Below are 8,674 nucleotides of genomic sequence, written 5' to 3' on the forward strand. Positions count from 1 at the left end.
GCATATTATTAACCTAATTAATTATAATTTAAATTATATTCATAATATAGATAAATGCAATATTATATATCCTTATCATATAATATTAAATCTATATAATGGAATAATATAAAAATATTAATATATTAAAATTTATAAATAATTTATTAATAATAACATTACCCAAAAAATATAATAATAAATATATTATCAATAATTATACTCAATTTTTCATTAAATAATTATTAATTGAAATTAAGATTATTATTATTAACTTTAGGTTATAATTTAAATAAATGATTATAATTTAATTTATAATCCTTAATGATATTATAAATCTAATCGTATTTCTTATTTATTATTATAATTCTAAAATCATGCTTAAGATTAAAATTAGGTTTCTTAATAAAAGTTAGTGTTAGAATAAGGGTTAAGGTTAGAGTAAAAAATAGGGTTCAAATTATTTCTAAATTAAGATTAAATTTAGGCTTAGAGTTAGATTCAGAATTAGGTTAAATTTTTTTAAACAAAAGGATTGGGTTGTTTGAATGTTACATTTAGAGTTAGAACTAGGTTAAAATTTTGGGCTCGCATAAACATTATGTTAAGGTTATAATTAAGGTCATTGTTAAGGTTTGAATTAGCTATAGATATTATAGTAATTTTATAACTATGTTATAATTATGGGCACTCTCTTATCCAGCCTGCGTGTAAACAAAAATTTTACTATTACAATATTAAAAAGGCAAGTAATACATTCTATTTTAATTTTTCAAAACTTGTAATAATTTATTGTTGAAATGTGATCATCAAGTGAAACTTGATAAGAGAAAAATACGTCTCCCTCACTAAAAGAGATATTGATTTGTACAGTTCATAAGCTCTATTGTATTGGGCATGCTAGAGAGAAAATTTAAACATTCATAACATAAATTATCATAAATACAATGAGGGTTGAATGTGGTTCATATATATTAAAAAAATTAAAACTAGTTTAACAAATTTATATACCTCATAGACATGTAACATGTTTTTAAATTAATAAAATTATAAAGATCATTTAAGTTGAGAATTTAACAAAAATGTTACAAAATATTTCATAAAGATTAAAAATGATCACAATATTATAGAATAAGTTATTTAAACCTTAATCCTTCTTTATGAAAAAAAAAATTCTAATAGCATTTTATTCTTAAAAAACTATTCAAAATTGAACTTCACATTTTATAAATGTATCCACATATATTGCAATTACTTCATTTGAAGAATATCAAATTCCACTATATTTTCATAGATCTCCATACATTTTTCTATAGCTTCTTCTATTTTTTGCACAAAGTAATACTATACTTGAAAGAGAAAAATGTTATTTAAAGGATATCTTTATCAAAAAAGAGAATGCACTTTTTAAAAAACAAATGCAGAGTAGGATTAGTCCCTTGTAATAACATTTAATCATCCTCTTTAATTGCATATTTTCACAAAATGGATGAGAGCATCATTATTTGAAAGGGAAGGTGCTAAACTCTACAAAAGCAGTGAATTTGTTTGCATTTCTATTATTGTTAAACCATAAAAAATTTCATGAAAAAAAATTGTGTTTTGCAAATCTAAGAGATTTTTTGTGTTTTGCAGATCTAAAAAGTTTTTTGGAATGTCATTTTGTATGAAGATTGGTTTATATCATTTAAAATAGTATTTTTAATATATTTTGCAAGTTTTAATATATTTTGCAAGTTTTACTTCTCTTGTCACATCAAATATATTGTTGGGAATATGTCATCATTTTGGTGTATGTTTCTATAGATTGAAAGATTTTATGGTACACCAAAAATATTTGTGTTGGAATGTGAAGTCCAAATTGGATTCTCATTTAGATGTGGTTGAGTCATCATGGATTCTATTTTTTTTATGACTTACTATAAATAGTAATCTGACACGTGTTTTGTGTGTAGTTGTGCGAGTCATACTTACTATATTTAGTAAGTCCTCTTCATATAGGACTCTACAAATCAGTTGCTATATGATTCTTGAAGTCATGTTTTGATGTACACTTTGGAGCTTTCTGTAACTCTCAAAAATCTTGAGAATCAATACAAAAGATATTTTCCGCATGGTTTTTTACTAGTATATTTTTATCAATTTTTTTCACATTAAATTTGTTTGTTATGTGCTATTGTTGTTCTTTTTCTTACATTTGGTATCAGAGAATAGGTTATTTGTGTAGAAGTTTTATGTCTTAAGAGGTGAGAAATTGCAGGAAATAGTTTTACCAGATTTTAGGTGCATAAGTTTGATGGTTCCAATTTTTATCTACGGAAGGATGGATGTGGCAACGCTATTAAAGGAGTAGCATCAAAACCTAGAAATATGAGCACATTAGAATGAAATACCATGGATAGCATGGCTAAAGCAACAATATAGTTATCTTTGAAAAATTCACTTTTTTTGAATGTTGCAAAAGAGAAATTTGCTGATGATTTATGGAGTAAGCTTGCAAATCTATATGAGACAAAGTTATTCGCAAACAAAATTATGCTACATAAGAAGTTGTATAATTTGAGGATGTTTGACAATTCATCTATCATATATCATCTCAATAATTATAACACATTGGCAGCTAGTTGGCTTCACTGGGTGTGAAAATTGATGAAAAAGATAAGGCATCAAGATTACTATGCTCCTTGTCAGATAGTTGGGATCGATTGGTTATGGCTCTAAGTAATTCTACACCAAGTGGGAAGTTGGTCTTAAAAGATGTGGTAGTTGCATTAATCTCTGAAGATTCAAGTTAGAAGACATCTCAAGTATCTTGTTCTAAAGAAACCCTTGTTGGAAGAGGCAAAAATCAAGAAAGAGAAAATATTGGGCGTGGACAAACCAGGTGCAAATCCAAGGGGCAAAAAAAAGTGAAATGCTATAACTATGGCAAGAGTGAACATGTCAAAAAGGATTGTAGGCTACCAGAAGAAACTGATGAGAATCCTAGTACACCAACATCCGAGGCAAACACTGTTGAATTTAAGACACCACTAGAAGATTGAGAGGTATTAATTGCTAATCTGAGCTCTTTACTTCAAGTTTGGACTCTTAACTCTGGTGCTTCCTTTCATATGACACCACACAAAGACTAGTTTTCTAGTTATCGATCTTTTGCTGGTAGTATGGTTTATATGGGAAATGACAATCCATGTGAAGTTATTGGTGAAAGAGAGGTAAGAATCAAGATATTTGATGGAGTATTTATAACTATTCAGCATGTTAGGCATGTACTTAAAAAAAAAAATTACTTTCACTTGGAGTTTTTGATGAATTATCAATTTAGTGGTGAAAATAGTCTTATCAAGGTAACAAAAGGAGTTTTGGTTGAGCTAAAGGGAGAAAAAGTTGGCAATCTCTATAGGTAGGTTGGACAAACTGACATTGGATAGGTTGTTGTGGTATTTGATGTAGAAATGGACTCATTATCAACTTAGCATCAAAGGCTAGGCCATATGAGTGAATGAGGTCCCAAGGTATTTCTAGATAAAAATATTCTTCTAAGTGCAAAATCCAAAGATTGATGTTTCTGTGAACATTATTTTTTTCGAAAACAAAATAGACTAAGTTTTTCTAGCAGAACTACGAGAAGCTTAAAGATGTATTAGATTTAATTCATTCAGATACTTGGGAAGCCCTTGTAACATCTGTTGAAGGTTCATTGCATTTTGTTTCATTTATAGATGAGTATTTCTATAAGGTACCTGAGTTTATCTTCTTAAGAAGAAATCTAAAGTGTTTTCTTATTTTAAGAGGTTTAGGGCTCTAGTAGAGAATCAAAAAGGTAAGACAATAAAATGGTGTAGTCATTGGTTAGAAGGGACCTCAAAGAGATCAATCCTGACTGGACAACAAGATTAAACAAAGTGAAAACAAGAGGATATGATGGAGGTAATGCAGAAATGATTAAATTAGATCATGAAAATTGATTATAGATAATCGGTAACATCTAGGATACAAGATTCGGCTCACTAGCCTACTATATACATGCTCAATTACAAAATTGGTCAACTTTGGACCTCTAAATCTTAAGAAATGTCTTCTATATTCTTTCCTCCCCTCTGAATTATGGTGCTAAATTATATTGATTTATATGGTCAAGAGGGATCTAGGTTGGCCCAAGAAGGATCAAATATTGAAGAACAAAATCAAATGTGTAAAAATACCAGGTCGACCTCCTCCAAAGAGATTCCTCTAGAAAATCCAAAGGATGAATCACGACATAGAGAGAAGGTTGGCCACATGCCAAGGAACATTGGAATCAACAAACTGGGGCTCCAAAATCTATAAGAAGGATCTGCAAGATTCACCAATATAAAAATAGGTCCAGGCAGTTACGGTGTTCTAAACCAAAAAACTATCTCAAAATCTGGAATTGATAACTTGCCAAAAAATGATCCAAATGCTTAGTGGTTGAGGGATAAGTAAGATGATCATGTTCACAAGAAAAATCTAGATCTGCAAGATCTAGTGAGAAAATGCAATAAAATGCAAAAAGAAATGTTGAAACTATAAAACAGAAAACAAATTAAAAAGTAATATTTTTGATTGATACAAGATTGCCAAGAACTGGGGATACTCTTGCATTAGACATTTGGGGTTATTGAAAAAAGTGAGTCTCTCACTTTGCTAGGGTTAGAGGAAAACCAAGGTAGTACACCTCTGCCTGAGAAATCTAAGATGAATATTCAATTGGTGTATCCTTCCATTTCACAAGATACTCCTTGTACTGGCTGCTCCGGGTACTACACCCAATCCTAGTGTCCAAAATATATTCAATCTACTATGGTTCCTTCTGAGGCAACTATTTCTCCAAGTCCACAATACTGTCTTCACAAAATTCTGATTCATGATACTGATGTAGATCTACAATGTTGAATATGGGTGAAATACTCAAACTATCTGGTAGCTCCAGTTCATATACATTTCCAGAACTGAATTTCCTCAAGATCTTGCAAGGTCCAAACTTCTACATCTACAACTTGTTATAGGTTCCAACTGGAAATATTTCTTTTCTCAAATATACCATCACTTTATCGTCAACTTCAAATTTCTTATGTCTTCTCTTCTCATCTGCTTTCTCCTTATACTCGCTATTCATATCCTCCAAATGTTGTTTAACCTGAATATGTAAAGCCTTCATATGATCTACAATTCTTTTGCCTTTGCACTTCACTTGTCTTCATTACTGATATCTCTCAATTCTGATATACGTCGAGGGTGTGCTATGGTAGCAATCTCAAAAGGTGTTCATCTAGTACTCTTTTTCACTAGATTATTATAGGCAAACTCTTCTTGTGTAAGAAACAAATCCCAACTTCTATTTTTCTCTCCTACTAAGCATCTCAACAAATTTCCCAAGCTCCTTTTTACTAGTTTTATCTTCCATCAGTCTGTGGGTGAAAAGTAGAATTGAATTCCAAATCTATTTTCATCTTCTTCCAAAGTTTTCTCAAAAAGTAACCAACAAACTTAGTGTCTTTGTCTGAAAATATGCTCTTAGGTAATCCATGTAATCTTACTACCTCCTTGAAACATAAGTCAGCTACATGCACTACATCTGATGTCTTCTTACAAGGTATGAAATGATCTATCTTTGAGAATCTATCCACCACAAAAAATATAGAATCATTTCCTCTCTGTGTCTTAGGAAATCCAAGTATGAAATCCACGCTTATGTATTCCCAAGGTCTCTCCAGAACTATCAAATGCATATACAATCCCACATTCTGACTACTATCTTTTGTAACTTGACAAACTCTACAGCTCTGTACAAAGCTCCTAACATCCTTATGAATCTAAGACCAAAAGTAATGTTCTCTCACCAATGCTACCATTTTTTCAACACCAAAGTGTTTGGCTAATCCTCCACTATGCTTCTCCTTTATCACATTCTTCCTCATATAACTCTTAGGTATACACAACTAAACTCCTCTAAATAACATCCCATCCTCAATAAAATAATCCAACCATTTTCTTTTATCTACCATAACCGGTGCTCTACATGTTTTCCAAGGTTCTACAAAATCCAGGTCATCGTCATACAAGGTCTTCAACTCTTCAAATCCTAATACTATCACTCTCATCTCTGTCAATAAATTCCTTCTACTTAAAGCATCAACAACTTTGTTTGACTTCCCACTCCTATGCTTTAACATAAAGGTGTAACTCTGCAAGAACTCTACCCATCTCATATGTTTCTAATTCAACTTACTTTGACTATTCAAATACTGTAAGGCTTGATGATCAGTATACAATAGGAATTCCTTAGGCAATAGGTAATGTCTCCACTTCTTCAAGGCTTGAAATATGGCACAAAATTCTTGAGCATACACTAAATATCTGTTGGATATGATAGCATATGGTGAACTGGTATGTTGATATGATGATAATGTAAGTTGTCATTGATGTCAATAAAGTTGGTGAACTGGTATGAAGAAGCATGAAGGGATGTAGTGAACCGGTGTCAGGGTTTCACTTAGTGTGACTATGGGTTGGTGGTCTCAGCTCAGTGGTTATCCATTTGGCGATCCAACTTCTGTGATGCAACTGATGACACTTTGTGATGAGTTAGCTAAGAGATGTGATTGAGGTTCCATGTTAGCTTTGTGCGTGTGAAGGATTGAGGCATGAGAAGATTGACCACATTTGAAAGCTACCTCAGGAATGATCATTCTTCTTAATGGTATGAGAAGAAAACGTGATGGGTTATGATTCCCATGAGTAGTGATGAATGAGTGATGTAGATTGTCTTGTGATCTGTTTGAAATTGTAATGCTCTATGCAATATGTTTGGACTGTCAGGATTGGATCGCCTGTGTTGTAAACCTAAGATGTTTAGGGTTTAGGGCTTATGTTACCGACCTAACTGTTGTCTACAAGGTCAATGATGTTTGTTATTGTAGAGTTGTTGGCAAATATTGTGTGTATGTATCTGAGTAAAGAGATACTTGATACTTGCCAAACCAATAAGAGGGAAACTGCAAAGTGTGATTGCAAAGTAGAGGATATGAAAAGGATTTGCCTTGGCATGTAGTGTTGTTATCAGATCAAGAGTTTTACCTGTTGTCTTCTAATCATTTCAACAGTTTGAAAATCCTTTTACCAGATAGCTTTAAAAAGCTTATTATAAAACCTGTAACCAAGTGACTCAAGATCATTGAGTTCTTTAAATCCTCTAGCGAGGTAACCTTTAACAGGGTTTCAACCTTTAATAGGGTATATAGCCATCCCTTATCTGGGTGATCTCTAATAGGATCAGTTCCTAGCAGAACCTTATTGTAAAGTCTCTAACTGGACTAGGCTCCTAACAGGGCAAGCTTCGAAAGAGTTCAAAACAAGCTTGTGGGTATTCATCCCCACCGTGGTTTTTTCCATTTGGGTTTCCACGTGAAAAATCTATGTGTTATGTGTTATGCATTTTTCATGTGATGTTTATGAAGTATTTGGTTGAAAGACTATGCATGTAGAATTTATAAGTTATGGTATTTATATTATACCATATGCATATGTTTATGGGTGAAATTGAAGTCGAGCATTGATCGTATTTGAAGTGTTCAAACTTATCAGTTTATGGTGTCTGGTGTCTTATTGTGTTTAACCAGTATTTCCATGGTTGAGTCCAGCAATGATGATAATCAGTTGGTATTGTTTTAGCTAGATAAAGTGGTTGAGGAGAGTTTTTATTTGTATTGATTCACCCCCCCCTCTTAGTACCGGTTGGGGTATCTGTTGTTCATCATTATTCATCAATTAGTATCAGAGCGACTCCATGTCCTCGATAATATAAGTTTAACCGCTTGAGGTAAAAGATCCTAATGTAATGATGAAGAGGGAAGGTCTTATGTTCAATTGAGATAACTTTAACATATGGAAGGATAGAATGAAGATTTACCTCAAGAGTATGGGTGCTCAACACTAGAGCTATGTTTAGAATGCCTATGTGATTCCCACTAGCACTTTGACTGATGATCAGAAGAGAGAAATCCAGGAAAATGGGCAAGTCATGGAAGCCCTTATCAGCAGCCTGTCAGACATTGAGTTTATTAATGTACAAGACAAGGACACTCCTAAGGAAGTGTGGGATGCACTGGAAACCATTTGTGGTGGTGATGAGCACGTAAAGAAAGATAAGGAAGAAAGGATTAGAGGAAAATTTGAAGAAATGAGGATGGTTAAAGGAGAGACCATTCAACAATATGGTATTAGGATTAAGACAGTAGTTGGAGATATGAAAATCACTAGAGGAACTATTGACGATGCCATTGTTGTTAGTAAAATTGTTTGTTACCAATCTTTGCAATTAGAGTTGTTGCTATCCAAGATTTAAGGTCTATTGATAAGACCAGGGTATCCTTAGATTCTATCATTGCAAAGTTAACTACATATGAGTTGAATAGCTATGATGGTAGTGCTCAGAAGACTGAGTTAGCCTTTAAAGAATCTACTATACCATCCAGAAAAGGAAAAGAAACTAGTACCAGTTATGAATCCAGACAATGCAAAGATATGGATGATGAAGAGATTCTAATGGAGTTCGAATCCCTTCTTGCTAAAAGACTTCCAAAGGGAACTGGAAAATATAGAGGTAAACTTCCTTTGAAATGTTTTTCCTGCAACAAGATAGGACATATAGTTGTTAATTATCCTAAAAATG

This window comes from Cryptomeria japonica, chromosome 3 (genome assembly GCF_030272615.1).
Source record: "Cryptomeria japonica chromosome 3, Sugi_1.0, whole genome shotgun sequence".
Classification (NCBI taxonomy): Eukaryota; Viridiplantae; Streptophyta; class Pinopsida; order Cupressales; family Cupressaceae; genus Cryptomeria; species Cryptomeria japonica.